Source organism: Diprion similis, chromosome 3, assembly GCF_021155765.1.
Source record: "Diprion similis isolate iyDipSimi1 chromosome 3, iyDipSimi1.1, whole genome shotgun sequence".
Classification (NCBI taxonomy): domain Eukaryota; kingdom Metazoa; phylum Arthropoda; class Insecta; order Hymenoptera; family Diprionidae; genus Diprion; species Diprion similis.
The window spans coordinates 14,166,410-14,184,804 of NC_060107.1; the positions used below are offsets into that span (position 1 = coordinate 14,166,410).

The window sequence follows — 18,395 nt, forward strand, 5'->3', positions numbered from 1 at the left end:
TATACCGTAGACTTGAAGATAAATGGAGCATTCAGTGGAAATTGATGAAGTCAATAAAGAGGGACAACATTTCACTCGTTCTCACTTGGTCTCGAGGGACTCTCTACTATTTGCTTGATGGATACCAACAGAACTATGTGTCAGCGACAAACGGAACTACTTTAAAGAAGGGTTATCTCGTGTAAGATGACTTCGATCCAAGAACGGGCAAAATTCTTTCTCTCGAGTGTCTCCGCATCCACTCCACCTTTCAGTCATATCTTGTTTCTTCTTCTTCTTGTTCTTATAGCGGCATTGAGTTGCAACTGCCAAGAGAGGTTGAGGCGAGCGGTGTGGGATCAGTTGCGTGTCACGCGCGCAGGTGTCCCGGCATCACATCGACTCGCTGATCACGGCTGAGCCCAGGATCGTGGGGAATTTGCTGACTCGTCGTGATGGGGTCAACCCCGTGGTTCATCCCGGTGACATCTTCATCTCTCATCAGTACCCCGAAAGTATCCGTGCTCTCCCCCCTTTTTCTCGTCGCCTACATGCCCGGTGACTGTGCGTGCTTAGCTGCGGCCTCTCGATCCTTTGTCGGCTTATCAAGAGCCGGGCCCCTGGGATGGACACCTGGACATTACCTGACATCGCGCCGCCTTCGACGTCTAGATCGGACCGGTAAGGCTGTGGATTCCATCATGCCAGAAATAGACAGCAAGAGGTGTCTGCCTATCGACGCACGATCCTCTGGCATTTAGTACCGCCGGTATAAATACTTGGATACCTTTCGTGTTGGCCTTTGAGGTTAGCTCGAATTAACACCCCTGCTTACTGCCCCCAACCCTCGTGGACGAGTTTAATGCTTTATTTCTCTGTTGCGTTTCTCTTTTCTCCACCGTCACACTTTCCCTTTCGCCTGAACCGTAGATGTACGTAAATTCAAAAACTCAACGGGGCTTCCACACAATTTTGACAGTATTGCCAACGAATTCCCGTCTACCAACAGAGACAGAGATGATGTCCACAAAAATCGCCATCTCGGTGATCTCAGCTGGGGTCTACGAGGATGGCATAATTATACAGGAATTCAAGGCACGTCCCTGAATCGTTCTAGGATCACTAATGGATCTACTTACCATCCCTTCTTAGTCGGCAGACTTGGGTCCTCCATCTCCATCTGCATCCCGGCGGTTAATAATCGCCAATATTTATTTCGGATTGGTCACGGCTCGGCATTGCCCGGTGATGAGCATCCCGATGGACAGCGTCGCGTTAACTTGAGCCGCGACGGACGGACGATCGAGCATTGTGCCAAGATTAATGTGCGACGAGCGGCCACCGCGAGGGTGTCTGTAGATATACACAGATGTGCTTTGGTCCGAGTGGAGAGCCGAGGACGTGTACGTACCTGTTCGGACACACGGGCTCGTATCCAGTCCTCGGATCTTCAGAAGAGCTCTGACAGCGCAGTGTCGAGAAGTTGACCGCGTAGAAACGCGCCTGAACAGCCGTACGACGTAATTAGGGATGAGCCGTCAACCGTTCACCACGTCATCATTAGCCCGGAGTGACCCGAGGCCCGCTTCAGGCAGATAGAGACTACGCCGTCGGAAGAGAGCACGTGCTGAACGTTTTTAATACTCGCGCATCCTCGGGCGACGGTGTGTAGTCGTTTCAAACGAACTGTCACGGTAGAAAAATTCTGTTCTCCGTTTCGTCGAGTTTCACACTTCATCGGTCTTCTTCTGTTAACCATTTAAGATAAGAGGTTCCAATGTTCTCTAACGCACCTCACAATACTGTATCCGATCAAATACAGTGGATTGAAAGTTATCACCTTCGCAATAAAACCTCAGCCACGATCCATAACAACCGATCATCTCTGGCTGATTTGTAGCCAGGAATCGTAACCCACTACTAAATATGACCTCAAAAAAGCGCGAGTAAACGATCACGGCCAAGTATCTGCACTTAATCTCTATTAGTGAGCTACCGTGTACAAAGCTTCACAAGTAATGAACGATTGGCCGTTAACAATTAACCGTAGCAACAACATCTCCGTAGCGTCACGTTACATGCGTTGTTGTACCACCTACGACCACGGGGCATAAAGGTGAGATGTATCGTTTCCGGTAGCCGGGAGGGACAAATGGGGACATTAAGTTGGTGCCGGTGCAATACCGCTTCACGTTCCTTCCACTGACCTCTGGACTGGAGGATAGATAGAGGAAGCGGGGAAAAGGGCCTCGTAAGAGAGAACAACTCTCATCCCGTCCCCTGCGAGCCAGGAGAGTTGTGACCACAGACCGGATAGCTATCCGATGGCTATCGAGTTCCGCCGGAAGAAAGGATGCAACGCGTGTCGTTTCCTCTCTCTATATTTCCCGTTCTCGCGGATTTCCCCCGCGTCCTTTCGCCGCTGCCTGAACGCAGAGAACCAGAACTAGGTTTCTGGTTGATAATTCGTCCGTGCAAAGCGTTGTGCTGCGACGAGATGAAAATGGCGAATATTTGCATCGTCAGGTGTTGGAGGATATCATGGAATTGGCCCCGGGCCAGGCGAATGCGATTTATTCGTTACAGCTCAGGCAGCTATCCGTATACCGGGCGAAATGACCTTGGAAAAGACTCTCGAGTCGTTTAGGACCGGAGGAATGAGAGGCGGAGAAGAAGGTGGCGGTTCGAGGACCTGTCACATTACGTGGTTAAATTTATGCGCGATGCCCAGCGGCGTGACAAGTTACCACTGACGAACGGCCCCTCCGCGAACTCTGGCCCTCCGGGGCCTTTTCGGTATACGAGGACCATGCGGAGCCGCAATCGTTCAGAGTTGAAACGACGGGGAAATTATATGTACGAGTTATGAATCAAATTGTAAATAATTGCCTAGTGGAAGTACAGCTCTGCAAATGGAAAATCATGTGTTTTGCGGTAAAACACATGCCATGGTCGTAATAAGGTCTTAGTGTTGTAAACAAATACTTAAATTTAAGGTTTATATGCTATAATAATCTGCTTTCAGCAACACTTCTTCATTTCCAATCATTTCAATTTGAGTAAAAATTCTTGTGCAAACTACTATTATCTACTTATTCATGTATTAATCAAAAAAGTTCAGTTAAAAAATACATACTATCTGATTAAAAAAAAAAATCAATTACTAGATTTTTGCATTGACACAGTTTGTCGTAATGATGAATCAACGTCTGTTTCCTAGGTAGCCGATAGAAACACAAAACACGACACGTGCCTAAAGAAAGTGACGAGCGAAGCAAACGGAAAGAGTACGAGGCATCTGACGGGTCATATTATATTCCACGTGTAGTGCAAGTTTTCGCCAAATTCCATCACTTCCCACCCTGTAAACAAACCCAATGCCAATGCGCGTCGCGTTCACGAGACAGTCTGGAGGGGATGGCGTCCAGTGGCGCTCCAGCTATCCAGGCGGCCAAAGGACCTCGCGAAGGATCGGGTAGCCGAGTGGTAGAAGCCTCGTTGGCAGCCGATCCCCTCCATTGACCAGCTCTCGTAACATACATGACACACGTTCGAGGTGCGTAAAACTGGCGGTAGGCATAGAAAATGCGAGTGCTGCGCACCCTGCGGACCGTTGACAGTCCACCGATGGGTGCGGTTTTAGTTTCAGTGCTCATTCCCGCAGTTCCTCTCTCTACTATTTTTCTCTAAACTTTAAACATGCATATAATGTATATTATGCACGCGGCGGTTTCATACACAATTATTTGTATTTGCATCAAAGGTATTCCGCATGATATGAAAGAAAGAAAAAATAATTTTACTGAACGTTTCTGTATGATACAGACAAAGGTTCTTGAAAATGGGATGTCACGAAAAAATATTTCTTGTTTATCGAGTCATCTTCAGATTCAGTTATTCATTATAAAGACACTTAAACCAAACATAGTTTGGTATCCAAGTTATTCCGATTTAAGTTAAATCAAATCGCTAGAGAAATACGGATTCTATTAATTGAAAATCTTTTATCCAATTTAAATGTAATAAACTTATTCTGAGGTACTCGCATACCAATCAAAAGTAATAATCTATACAATGAACATGGTGATATTAACATTCACTCGACTGCCGAATATTTAGGTTACGTTGTGATAGTTTCAAGTAAGTATGCACAGAGGTTTTACATTGTTACAGACAATTTTCGACAAACGGCCCGGATACCACGAATGTGTGTGACACGATCGAACAAGCAAGCAACAAAAGGATTATTATACGCAGTGTAATTACAGTAACTAAATATATCTTACATGTCGGCGACTTTAATTTCGCATAAGGTGTTTGTATGGCAGATGGTATAAGTGAAGTGGCGAAATAATTGTCGCGTGATGAGTGAACCTGTCTTCGACCTACTCATCGAAGATGTACTTACACTGAAGCGTTCCTATCTGATTAATAAGCAGGGCATTAGGTAACAGGATTGAATTCGTTTGGGTTATTAACAAGCGTGGAACGTAACCTTATCTCGTTACAAGCGTGGCTTGTCTAATTGCTCCGCGAGGAGAAATTCTTCACGGGGCGACAAAGTGCTTCGTTCTCCGATTCCGCAGTCATTTCGAGGAACTCCGGCCCGTATGCACCTTTAGTAAATCTCTCAACGTCAAGGTGTTCCGAAATGCAATTATACGCGACTGCAGCCACGTAGGTGCAGTGCAGCTATATGTGGCTGACCGTATTTACGTGTGCCAAGTAATGCGAACGGCGTGCAAGCGTCGAGTTTCGTCGTCTCCTGGAACGTGAGCCAAGCGTCCCGGACGTCTTACCTTGGTTAACATAAATGTAACGCTATACTCCGCCCCGGCTGCATGTACACCACACTAGATGTCAAATCCGCGTTCTGTCTGTTTGACGATTGCATGTACTCGTATTCTGAAAATTGGTAAATATTGTCTTCAGCTTCGTAGAAAGTTGTGACAGCTAGGTCTTAACTTGCGAAAACAGACTACGATGAACGAGGAGGAAAATATTTAGTATTACGAGCGAGTACTGACATCGGGTAAAAATTTACAACCATCGAGAGTGACTTTGTCATCGTTTAGCCACTAAAACCAGAAAATATCATCTATTGTTTTGGAAGGTTTACCGGCTAACCATCTTCCATTGTTCTGTCATCGGATAGGTGAGAGTTACACCAAATAGGCTCATTGTCTTGGCAGAACAGCAGGGCTCTTCGACCCCTTCATTGTCTTAAGGTTCCTAGGTCTTGTGGTCTGAAAACACACCACGGCCAGTCTCTACCCCCCTCCTAGCTAAACTCTGTCAAACTCTCGAAGGAGAATTACCAAGCCAATTAGCGGCATAATGCTGTCGACAAGATCCGCAGCTGAGTGACCGGTGGCGAGGAGAGAAGGTCTTCTATCTTCGTTGAGAAACACAACTCCACGATTTGTCTAGCGGAAGTGACGCGTTACTGGATTATTGGAGAATCACTGACGATTATCATTAGGGAACCAGGATCACCTGGTCATGTAGAGCGAGAAAGTTTCGTCGGCACTACGCAGCCACGATGACCTTCCTTGCCATCACCTCATTCCAAAGTCAATGTGACCCTCGGGACTTGGGACTCGGGACTCGGGACTCGGGGACCATAAACCATCCTGGGGTGCTGAGAAGGACCGATCCGGACGAAGGACAGTTTTATGACGGCTTCGGACCCTTTGTCTAACGGCACGAGGTGAGCATGTCAGGAGCTCCCCTCGGCTACGATCACCGTCCGAACTCTGACGGCAGAAAACCCGTCAAGGATATAGGTACGCAGGATTGCACCAATCGAGGTATCCACTGCTTTCGGTCCTTCCATGAAAATCTGTCCGCCATAAAAGGTATGACTAGCTAGCTGGCTGTTTCTAATGCTCCACAATTCTACCGGCAACATATTCTCAAAATCAGTCGTTTCCTTATTCCGCGTTCCTGCACTATCTTTAATATAGTGCAACGCGAAAATGTTACATGAAAATATGGATAACTCCAATTAGCAAAATGCACCGCCTAGTATTGACTACAAGACGAAATTTCAATGGCATGCGGTCAGTTTGCGTTAGGAAAGAAAGGCTGGTGAGAGAAGCCCTTGTCACTGCCCCGCACCGGCACATTTCATTGTAAGCTAAACGATGACCTGTCCGATTCGGTGTTATTTCCGACGTATCATTAGCGTGCCCATCCTCGATCCGTACCATTATTTTGAGGCGCTTCAATTCCTGACAGACATTAAGAGACGGACTGCCGGTGCGAGTCTTGGCAGACGGAGTGGCCCCATCGGAGATGAGGATTGGAGCGATGGGCTCCCCCGTTGTGTGGCGGTCGGACTTCAAAGTGTCCAGACTTCATCGTCGATATTGGGATTCGATCAGCACCGAAAGATTAGAAGAAGGCTCCCCTGTCTTAGGTCCGCGTGACGCTACGACCTTCTCTCTTCTCCCCTCTAGTATCTCCTTCTTACAACCGTGTCACTTCCAGAGGTTCGACATTTCTTTGGCAAGATTTTGAGATATCTAGAGAAGACACAACGCGAAGTGAAGGAAGGCGAAGGTGTCTAGAGTGCCGCTACCTGTCAGCGAAGATACCCCGCTGTTAAGAAGGTGGCCAAACTTGTCAATTTTGACTGAGTCTTGGACTTAGGGGTGGGCCGTGGGATCTCCTCGAGATTACAGGTGCAGCTAATCGTTGAGCCCTTTCGTTACGGTATACCGAAAATTATGATGCATAATTTTCCAGGTCTCTTAGGCAGGTACATGAAGTTTCTCAAAATTGTGTAACACGTTTCCATGTAATCGAAGTATCTTCAACTGAAAGTGGGTATCAAGTGACCATATAAACGGTATTCCCAACACTGCGTCAGACTGATCATATCTAGGTCGGCGAAGCACATGCCAAAATAGATAACCGATACAGTACCGAGCAGCTAAAATAGGATTCTGATTTACCGGCTTATCTATAACGATAGTGGCCAAAGTAAAGAGTTTTCGAATTGTGCTATGAGCTAGCAAGCTCCTGCAATAATCGTTTGCGGTAATTGTTGGAACGATACCCTGTGGCGAGTGGTTATTGTCTGAGTACTTTCTACGGTTTAGACCCAGGACGACGGCTTTCTTGATTTGCTCAGGTGTACAGGCGGCTCGCTCAACATCCGGAGACCGAACGAACGTTCAGCCGGGCTGGAAGTAGTTTCGGACTAACGTGGCGTGAGATTCCGTGAAATATCTTTGCACTTGGAGAAAAACTGGGTTTCGTGATTCAGGCGATACAAGAGGTTCGGATTTTGACTGGTACATAAGTCGTCTGCTAATGCACCGTGCTAATGCAGTCAGCGTGCGTCGGCATTTCCTTACAGCCATGTTGAACTCACGAGAGAGATTCGAGGGGTGGAAGTTGCTGATTTAACAATAACAATATTCATTTGACCGTACCGCGTTGTCGGTCATCCTCGTTTACGCTGCGGTATTGCTTTTGGAAACGCTGAATTAAACTATAATACAACTGCAATGCAGAATTGCAATGAAATACACAGCACTGACTTTATGATAGACAGTAAAAAAATCACCGAGCAAACATAACTTTATGCATTTTTTTTTTACACAATTTCAATGAAAATAGGATTTCTTAGTGAATACTGATACTAAGATAACAAAATTTGTGCTATTTTTTAGCTGCTGACTGATTCAATTGATCCAGATTTTTTTTCTTATCTTGTCAAGAACAATCATACCGTCACTGAATATGTATTTCCTAATTCGTTAAAGTTATTTATGTACTGCAGAGCCGCAATTTCGAGGCAGACTGGCGGCCTCACGCATCTATACAGAATGACCTCGTATATCTTGTGCGAAATGACGTGGGCTGACCGCGACCGTTGGTTAGTGGTTGGTTGGTTTTTTTTTTTATCTCTCAGTTTTCTTCTTCCGGTAATTGGTTAAAGCCAGTGAATTTAAAAGTCTCTAAAGAGTGTTAGGAGACGCAGAGAGTCGCTAATACGAAGGGAATACAATTTTTAGCAGATTTTTGAAATTCTTGAACAAACACACGAGGGTTCTAACCGAACAGAAGAGTTATTGAGTAAGAGTCAGGTGGCGCGTCCAAAGCCGTAGTAATTATTCGACGCCCACGTGGCATCTCGTTGTGTCGAGTGTAAATCTTATTACTGACGAAGTAAGCGATTAGCATCCTTATTTCAAACGGCACGAATAGAGGTGGGTAGGTATATACCTACTTACCTATTTCGTTTCTTCTAATCCGCTCACCTCATACCAAGCCTAAACAACACCGCCTACTCCATACTCCCCAACTAATTTCCGATAGCAAACGATCCTATCCGTTGCTTAAATTTGTCCGACTCCAACGCCGTTTAATGACTCCGTCGTTAAAACTCCAGCTGATACTTTATTAGGATCCTATTTAAGAGATGACTATCAGGATTTACACCGCAAATCATTCTGCACTTTCTAACTTCCAGGAGAAAAACCGTGAGAATAGATCTTAAATTTTCGATACTATTCTTGCTCAAAATTTTTATCAAATTTCTCCTAGGTTTTCGTTAGTTGTTTTGATAAAACTTCAGTAACTGTTTTCAAAATTTTCTGAATTAGTTGGTTCGAATAGCCAGAGTGAAAATGGTAAAGCATCGCTGACGTGTGAGGCTGCCGCATGAAGGTGAAGGAAGGTACGAAGAAAATAAAAGATGCCTGAGCGACGTCTGTAGCTCAAGTAGATTGGCAAAAGTACTTTGCTTACTTAATTACGTACGTACGCGGGGGTTACGCTCGAGCGGATGAATGGTTGCTGATTGGTAACGCGACTCGTTCGGTAAGCATCAGACTGACTTATGCCGAAGGGGCCGCATCTTTTAAACTTGCCAATAAATCGCTTCAGGTAGCCAGCCTGTCGACTGTCGACCCTCCGCTTCGAGGTGTGATGCTCATTTGTCCGATGAATTTGCACTTTTTATTCTTGTATATTTCTTACTTCTCCTTCTCCCTCTCCGTTTTTCTTTTCCTTTTCTTTTTTTCTTTTCTCTTTTTTCAAAAGGTTTTTTCAGACGGTAAACAACAACGCGAAGGCGTCGGTGAGGAAACGCCAACGCAAAGTTTAGCTGCGGAACTTGTAAAAAAAATTATCGCGGTAGTGCTGATCGTCGGTTGTTTGGTAAAAGTATAACCTAAAATGTACCCACGTTCATAAAAGTTTACAAATTAATCACACGCTTATAACATTTCAGAAGACAAGTTAAACAATTATATTTCGCAAAGAATGAAATCATCTGTCTTTCAGCTAAGCGATGCGATGGTCAATTTTTGAGGAGAAGATGAAAGCAACGATGAGAGATAACCGATGGTTGACATCTGGAGAATAGACTGTGGGTTTAGGAACGTGAAATTCATCCAGAATCAGACAAACTTGAAATCTTAACCGAGCATCACATCCGATTAATTAACGGCATTGTCGCCGCACCGCTAAACGCTTTAATCAATGTCATCGGGCCAATTTCCGTTCACCGCTAGCCTCTGTTGGCCTCCGTTGGCCTCGACTGCGTTCCATCCTCGACGCCCCATTTCCCCTTCATCCTCCCCTCGACGGGAGTCGGGCAGGTCGTCAACGCTATCGCGGTACTCCACAGGAAATTACATAGTCGGCAACCAAAATGACGTAGGAAGTGCTAATTTATCAATTTTTCCTAAATGGCCAATTCCCGATCGTCAATAAAAGTTTATTTCGCGGTTCACCCGATAGTCGACAAAAAAAAAAATCGTCTGCCAATTAAAGGAGTATCTTAAAAAACCTGAGGATAATTTTTTTCTCACCGCACGAGTGTAGGTTTTGCTTCCTGAGAAAGTATGACTGAAACGATTTACTTTATCTTTCGTCTCGTGACGACTCGACGTTGGGTCATGAATTATCCGCCTTCAATGTGGCTCGATTCGATTACCTCCGTAATAAAATCAAATCACTAAGCAATAAAATATTTATAGAATCGTTTACGCCGCGTACATACGTCGGCTTCGGGTTCACCCTCCCCCTGTAACGTGAAGGCTCGTCCCCAGCGGTTATTCGCTGTTTACCCTCGAGGTCCCCAAGGCTTCCTCGTCCACCACGCACGTTAAACGCACCCCCGAGCTCTTCGTGTCTAGCATATGCTACCTTGCAAATAAAAGCGCTTCATCGGTATAACGCGTCGATATTTGCAGAAATCGTTGCTCGATTTTCTTACAGCATTTTTATCCGTATTTGTAATGTAGAAATATTTTTAACGAGGGCTCGTTCGCCCGAAGAATTCATAAATTTAACAGTTGGAAATGAAATTATGAATCCAGGAAATTTAAATGACTGATATAATCTCTGAAATAATAAGAAATGAATTGAAATTATTCGAAATCATTGCGCATAGTTTGAAATCACATGATCACTATGATAAAATCACGCGGTAATAAGCGTCGGAAATTATCGAAATCAATTTTAATTCTTATAATCAATGCCAAATGGTTTCACTTCGTTGAGATGCCATTCGCTTTCACCTTATTGCCTACCATGATAAGGTAGAAATCATTCGCAACAAATTATTTTAAAATGAATTGAAGTCGTTCATTTTATTTCCGATTAAATTCCCCCCCTTCAGATTTTACTCGATCGCCACTGCCAATAATTCTCCAAAAAGTAACCGAATTCTCGATTTGTCACGAAACTGCACCGAATTAGCCAGGACATTCGCCGATCCTGGAACCAGGAGAACTTCGGCGAAAAGTGGTGCGGTGCTCGAGGGAGGTTCACCGTATCGAATCGTCGCAGCAGGGGAACACGGTGCCCAAATTGGACACGCGCTAGCGTCCGTCGATCCGTCAGTCCATCAGTCGAAGGATCCGGTGCCTGCAATGCATTGGAGATTGAGCGTCATCGAGAAACAGGCCTAAGCGTCACCCTCGAAGCGTCCCAAAAACAGTTGGGGGGCGGCTTTTCTGCAGCCGCATGCAGCTGCATCGAATTCAGCGCGATTTTCAGCGAGGAAGTTGGAAGGTTCTACCGGGGAGGGGACGTCAGGCCCTAAATCGGCCTCGGGCGGATCTCCTCCCCCCTCCCCCCCGTCCTGCCCACCATGCGAGAAGTAGTCGTTTTGGGCCTCGTCGCCACTCGTTCTGTCCCCTGAAAGAGGGCGCTGCGATATCGGGCCCAATCCTTTCGCGGTTGTCGATTGAATTGGTCACGGCTCAATTGGAGTGGCTCTTCGACGAGGCGAGGCCTAGTGGCGTGTGTGATCGAACCGATGCGAAAAAGTATATGAAAAACTCGTTACGATCACCTCCTCTCGATCGTCACGCCTGGAACGAATTTCCCTCCGCATATCTCGTATATATTATACACAGCACATGTGTATGTAGGACTTCGTATAGACCTTTCGGATGAAAAGAGAACGAGATAATTGTCTCTTTCCCTCTCTCTCTCTCTCTCGATCGCGAAGAAATTGCAACCTGACGCGAGTCAACGAACTCTCCGGACGTGTTGGGCTTTTGGGTCCTACCCAGCGATGGAGTTTAATGGGCACGCGATTTCAGTCGTGGAAGTAAGAAAAAAATAAATAAATAAATTCACCCGTAGCAGAGACTGTCTACTATACGTATAATGCGAAGACGCGGGCACAACGTGAAACTTGTTGGACACGTCGTGCCTAACCGGTTTATCATAGCTGAACAGTACAAAACTAATAACCACTCTTCAAAGTTCGTGCTATAGATATACTACCCAGACGTACGATTATGGGTCTATGAAAAAAGTAAATCACTCTACCAGTATCGATAACAAGCCTCACAGTATGAACATACCGACTCAGTATCTTCAGCAATAAACTATACACTTCAAGGATATTATTACCTACCAATATTGATTTCTTTAATCTAAATTCCGGTAAGAACACAAACCTACGTGAAATATTTCGAAACTATTTCATTCCTCAAATCATGGAAGAATCTGTACACGATGTCAAGAGAGAAGCTATAAGGCTTTCGGTAACACAACATAAATAACCGCAAAGGAAATAGATTTGGAGCGTTTGTTAGCCGAGACAGAATACACGTGTATGTAACAGGGTGCGGGGTAAAGTCCCAAAAACAAAAAAAAAAAAAGAAAAAACAAGAAAAAAAAAGAAGGAAAACTCTGTGGTACGTACGTGATTGGGGAGAGGCGAAAAAGTTGGTCAGTTTTACGAGGGTCCGATGGAGGAAAAACACTGGTCAGAATTCTCTCCTCCCAAGCAGACAGGGCGCCGGGCGAACCGCAGGGCCAGTTTGTCAAACGACCCTTCGGAATATCGCTTACCCGACAGCAAATTTGTCTTCGACGAGGAAAACAAATGTCTGCTCGAGGAGCTGCTGTCGCCCCCACCGTTCTCTGGCGATGGGGATCACCTTGCTCTCTCCGTGTGCCTAGTTACCACGTCTGTGACGTCTGTGACGTCTGTGCACAGTGTCCATCCACTCAAGACCACGTAACGCGATAGGCATGTTATACCTTCTGTCTGCGCACACGTGCACGTGCACCGAAAGGTGCAACAGTATTTGTTCACCCATTCGATACGTCGAGTACCGTCGCAGGTGGCGCGTTTCCATTGTCACTTATATGTATACTGCAGTCAGCTAGCTCATGAGATAGTGGTGTCACGGTTATTCCATCAGGAACCTTGTTCGCTGTTTAGTACGGTAATCATCCGTGCACAGTAATGACATCGAAAGACACTGATGGATTTAACACTAGAACTACCAGACCAGGAAAAATGACTGGTTTTACAATTTCATTTTAAAATGGATACTTCGTGTTACATTTTTTTACTCGCAATGATGAAACGACTTTTATATAACGATAAGCAAAAGAGTCATGTAATGAATTTTGACTTGAAATGACTTGTTTTACAGTTTCATTTTGAAATTCCGACTTTGGAACTGAATAGTAACGATATAACTGTTGAACCCGTGGCGTGTATCGAACAAAAGGAACTGAATTGATTTATCAGCACATTCTGAAAGAGCACGGAATGCAGTATGAACGAAAATGGATAGAAAAAGAAGGGGAGTGAAAACACCGCTAGAAGGAATAACGGAAGTGCGAGGGTGATGCCGCAGGCAGCGGAACACTTAGCACGTTGGCTTCGTCAATTTTTCCCTCTTGCAAGACGATGATCCCGCCATTAGACGTCCTTCGTAATTCTTATAGGGAAGTCCCCTGCTGTATATAAAGAGTGAAGGTCCCCCACATCCAGGACATTGTTTTCCGTCTCACAATAGTGTCCTGCATTCACGTGATGACATATTTTTTCACAAGACCTGATCGTTTTCCATATTTATTTCCAATTGATGTGATCAGCTTTGTATTTGATTCTAATGCTGCACTGAGAGTCTGATGACGAAAGTCAAAGAACGATTAACTCGTCGAAAAAAGCAAAAGCAATCGCGGTTCACGATGACAGTTAGACTGCTCCTTTTGGGCTGGCGAGACCGTCGGTAGGTGGATAGATGACGATGGGCTAATATAGGTGTTAAACTATCTAATGGATTTCCCAGTCGACGTCCTCCTGTGACGTATTTCTCTCCCGAAGCCTGACTAGATTCTCGAAGCGCATGGTGCGACTGTGATTTATCTCACCTGAAATCAGTGTGCGATCAGGGGTCACCCTGCAGGTGGAACCTATGCGGGAGTCGTAGCTGTTGATTCTCCGAAGAAATTCAAAATGGAATGGCAATGATTCTATAATTTTGGATAAGGAGTGTCTGTTATCATTTTACAATTTTTTAAATTTGTACTTATTATTCCAACCAAATTCACGTTATGATTCTTTTTCAGGTGACAAGCTGTTCAATCTAGGATTCAGTGAAAATCAATTAAAGTCAAACTATTACCGTTGACAAAAGAAGAAGATTCCTAAGTAATTTCAAAGTGAAAATAACACTTAGTTCTCAAAAATCTATTTCATTAATCGAACCGGATTGACGAAGATGTCAGACTTTTCTGTTTTACCGACAAATTCAACAGATCTTATTTTACACGTTAGTCTTCCTCTGAGTAGAAAACACTCTAATTTGAACGTTGTGAAATGATAGAGTTATCGATCAAGTTTGTATGATGATGACGGAAAGTCCGAAATATTGACGAAAACACTGTGAATTATCTACTCGCACGATTTGAGGTTATGTCATGTTACTTCTCAGCTGAATACCATACTTTTGTATTCTTATATCAACGTAGAAATATTTCAATCTCTTTTTTACGACGAATCAAGTGTAAAGTGCGATCATGAACCGGATCACTCCTCAAAGAGAGAGAAAAGTGGGATTAAGTGGAATCGTCGGGGGAAATTGGAAGCTTGGCTGCACCCCTGCACCATATAGCTCAGCTACAAGACATAAGTAAAGAAAGTAACTTCCCGACGTATGATGGCACCCTCCATTCGTGCTTGTAGTGGCAAATCACGCGTGTTTTCGTGCGACTAGGGATATCCACATGGGCTTGTCTCAGTCCCACTAACTCTCTTCTTCGGTAGATGAATAAAGAAAGAAAGAAAGAAAGAAAGAAGAGCCAAGCAGAGTCGGTAGTGCTAATGCAGCCTTGAATCCTTGGCATTAAGGAGCCGCCCTTCGACGTCAAGACGCGTTAACGGCCCCCGTTAACAGAACCAGAAACGAATGTCTGTCGTTACGTCGAGGGTGCGTGACGGCACGACGACGCCCCGACACCCGCAACGCACGCGAACCGCATTAATCGCTTTGCGCAATGGCAAGTTCGCCGTTTCATTTGAATCAGCGCTTTCCGAGGCAAGATTTCAGCGCTATTTTGTTATTACTGTTTCCCCAATTAAACATGTAAATTTTGGATCTCCGAACTGTCCGACAGCAGCCCATTATTTTTTTCAGGGAAACATGCGAAGGACATGAAAAGTCCTGGTTGGCGAATCCTAATAGGCTTTTCTCGAGGACCACGAGAGGGGGGGGGGGGGGGGGAGTAAATCATGCCACCCCCGCCGGCGTCACGTGATGACAAATGACCGCCGTGACCATCACGCGAAAGGTTATATGTATAGCCGCGGGCGTCGCGACACGGATCTGATAACCTTTAATCGCATTAACAACCATTCAAATTATCCGCCTTATATGCAGCCCCGTGACTCGACTCATAGCTAGCCTGGCACAAAAGAGTGTATTTGCAATGCAAATTGACCCGCGGGTATATGGATATCAACCTGTAATTGTAGATTTTAAATTAGCACCATGTAATACAGAGCCGTGAACTTCCCGTGAAATTGCACCTTACAAAATATCGTCACGAAACTCTCGCGTCGACGTTCGTCGGAATTACTGCCACACCGATTGTAAAGAGAAGGAAAAGAAAAAAAAGCAAATAGGTTGAAAGATTGAGTAAGCCGTTTATTATACTCGTTTTAAGCACATCTCATTAAGTTCGGTTTCAGGTGTTTTTTTTTTTTTTTTTTTTTTTTTTTGTTAGCCACGAAGGGCGACGCGATAAAATTTTTGAAAATATTGAAATGTTTTAAAAATTGCGGAATTCAGAGTATCGGGAGATCCATGGCTGTGAATAAATGGAACAAGCTCAACTAAGCGTCAGTAATATTCGAATGAAATATAGCGGAAAACATGTGTTATACAAAAGTATAATTATAAAATAATAGGAGTAATCAATCGGAAGCTATGAAAAGCTTGGAAATTGTTATTGAACTCGGATCCCTTGGGAGAGGGGAACGCGAAGTTATATAACCGTCGCAAGGCTGGGTTAAATTCTATCGAGTGTTATTGCAGTTCGTATTAACAGTAATTTCCCTTTGCTATATAAACGAAAGCAACCGGTGGAAAAAGACACAATATTTCATTGAAATAGTATTCCAAGTATTTTAGTCTGTGCTCCGTTAAAAATTATTACCAATGAAAGCTACAACTGAGCTATAATTCTGACTTAAAAATATGTATCGAATGATGACACGCGAGAAGTATAGTGAAAGCGTACAATTTGTTTGAAAAATTGACAAGATTTTCGTCAGCCCGTTTCAAGTGGTTGATACTGTATTTCCATTTCCGCCTAAAAGATGGGAGATTAAACGGTGGAGATTCCCGAGCTGAGGCGGAGGCGTTGCTGTTAATAGACGCCATTAAACGGAATAAATTAAATGCGAGCTGCGGCATAACGACCATGTTCATTGGATAGTTCGCACCTTTAATCTGACTTCAATCTCCAGCCGGTCCGGTCACGTCTTGTACCTCCACGCGTCGCTCATTAACATGGAATCTTAATTAGGCACAAAACGAGCGAGTGTTAAGGGTGTCCAGATAATCGACAAGACTATAGATAAAAAAAGGTGCTTTTTTACTGTATTCATGATATGCGGTGACGATTAATTACTCGAATAGTGTATTCAATGAACGGTGAAGTGTAACAACAACAAATCAAGAACGAAAACCTTCAAATATGAACGAGTTTCTTCTGCAAGCTTTTGCTTTTAGGTACAGTAATAAGTGATGCATATCCTCGCGCGATCATTTAGAGATTAGGGTCAAAACTTGGTGGTTAATTCTACACCCATATAACCATGAGCGCAAATTGCAATAAGCCAGTCGTCAGGGCCTGGCAGTCGAATAATTGTGGTTTGTAATAACAGGCAATGATTGCGTGTAGTAATCAAGATGGCATCGGGACTCCGACCCTTACTTCTATCGTTACGAGAATCTCGAAAGCCCCGTCTCTCCTTGGTGTTGACAAAGAGACGTTAGAGTTACTAGAACGAAAAGCTTTTCCTTCCCCCGCAGCAGTCTCGAGTTTACAGAAGCTCTTGTCGTAATGGCAGCGCGAACTCTCCGCTCGTTTCGACACCAAAGCCTTTTTTTTTTCTCTCCTCCGTTCCAATTACACGGTATTTGTTAACAATTTGCCGATCGAAGAGGCGATTGCTTGTATACTAAGTCGCTATTAGAGCGGTTCCACGCCATTTGGTAAAAAGAACACGACAGTTAATCGTCAAAATAAAATGCGTCCTGGGTCCTGACAAATGATCTGCCCGGTCGTTATATCTTTTCGAATTCTTTACCTCAACTGCTACGAAATCAGCAAGATTTACGAATTCGATTATACCGCGGCGATGAGACCGAAGAATTATGATAGACGGTTGTATGTGCACAGCGTGTCGATATTTTATCGAATAACATTCACTTATACTGCACCAGTTAAGAAGAAAATATTTTCAATTGTCTGAGGCTCTGATATTCCTATTCCTGTTTTCTTGATTCGAATTTATTCAGCCTTGACAGTTTCTTTTTACTACAAAGACGGCAACTTGTGACAACAAGAACGCGTGTGACACTCGCGATTCTTATGTATCAGAAATTTCATTATTTTAAATTATTCAGCGTGATAACGCGAGAGTGAATACTCGTGGCTATTGCATCCAAACGATGTTTACGCATACTGGATAAAATTAGTCCATCAACAATTACTCACCACGCGCGAACAGACTCAGCATAACATCCAGTCTCCGGATTCAGCATTTTTCGTTCATTTTCGGACCTGTAAAAAATAAGTGGAAAAACTTTTTGTGATATAATGAAATACCCCAAAGAAAGTCTTTTCTCAACTAGTGTTATTCAAACTCAGTTTCTTACGGTAAAGAAAAAAAAAAAAAAAAAAAAAAAAAAAAAAAAAAAAAAAAAAAAAAAACAAAAAACAAAAAACAAAAAACAAAAAAAAAAAACAAAAACAAAAACAAAAACAAAAACAAAAACAACACAATCTTACCGCAGGGATAATGCTTTCATGTTCACCCTGATGTAAAGGTATACCTACAGTTAAACGCGAGTGCAATCCAGAAGAGATAATCACCGCCAGAGTGGCAACCTAATGAAATGACATGTAATTACGGCGATACGTAGGCCGCTTGGTCCGAACTCGGAACGACGGTTTTTCTCTGCTAGACACCGTGTCGTGCCTACCAGTCTTAACGATCTGGTTGCCCCGTCGATTTGTTAATAACGACGTCGGGCGTCGCCACGCGGGCAACCCGTCATTACCGTTTCAACGGCTGGCACTACTGAATTAACCATGGAATATGGGACACACTAAACACACGTGCGAGGGACGCTACGCTTCGAATCGGCCCCGATACCCGATAAAATATCCCTTCATACAAACCGCCGTGACGTATCGAGGTATAAACACGTGATCATTAGCTCTTGCCGCGTCGTTATACATGGGCATGTATGCATCGATCTTTGTACATAGAACCAACCACGAATAATCTCGAAGCAGAAGCTGCAGATTATATATAAATCCGAAACGAGATAATACGTGTTATTGTAAATTGTATGGTAAGTTAGCATATTCGCCAAGGCAGATAACGAGCGATATTTCCA

The 18,395-nt window shown here is 44.0% G+C and overlaps 1 long non-coding RNA gene across 1 annotated transcript in view; it reads right to left on the minus strand.

Annotated features, from left to right (window-relative positions):
* Positions 1-17,549, minus strand: part of LOC124404061 — a 42,705-nt gene extending 25,156 nt beyond the window's left edge. The window contains exon 1 of the long non-coding RNA XR_006928976.1: positions 17,488-17,549. This is a non-coding gene — a long non-coding RNA (uncharacterized LOC124404061). The remainder of the gene's footprint in view (positions 1-17,487) is intronic.
* Between the last annotated feature and the right edge of the window lie 846 nt (positions 17,550-18,395).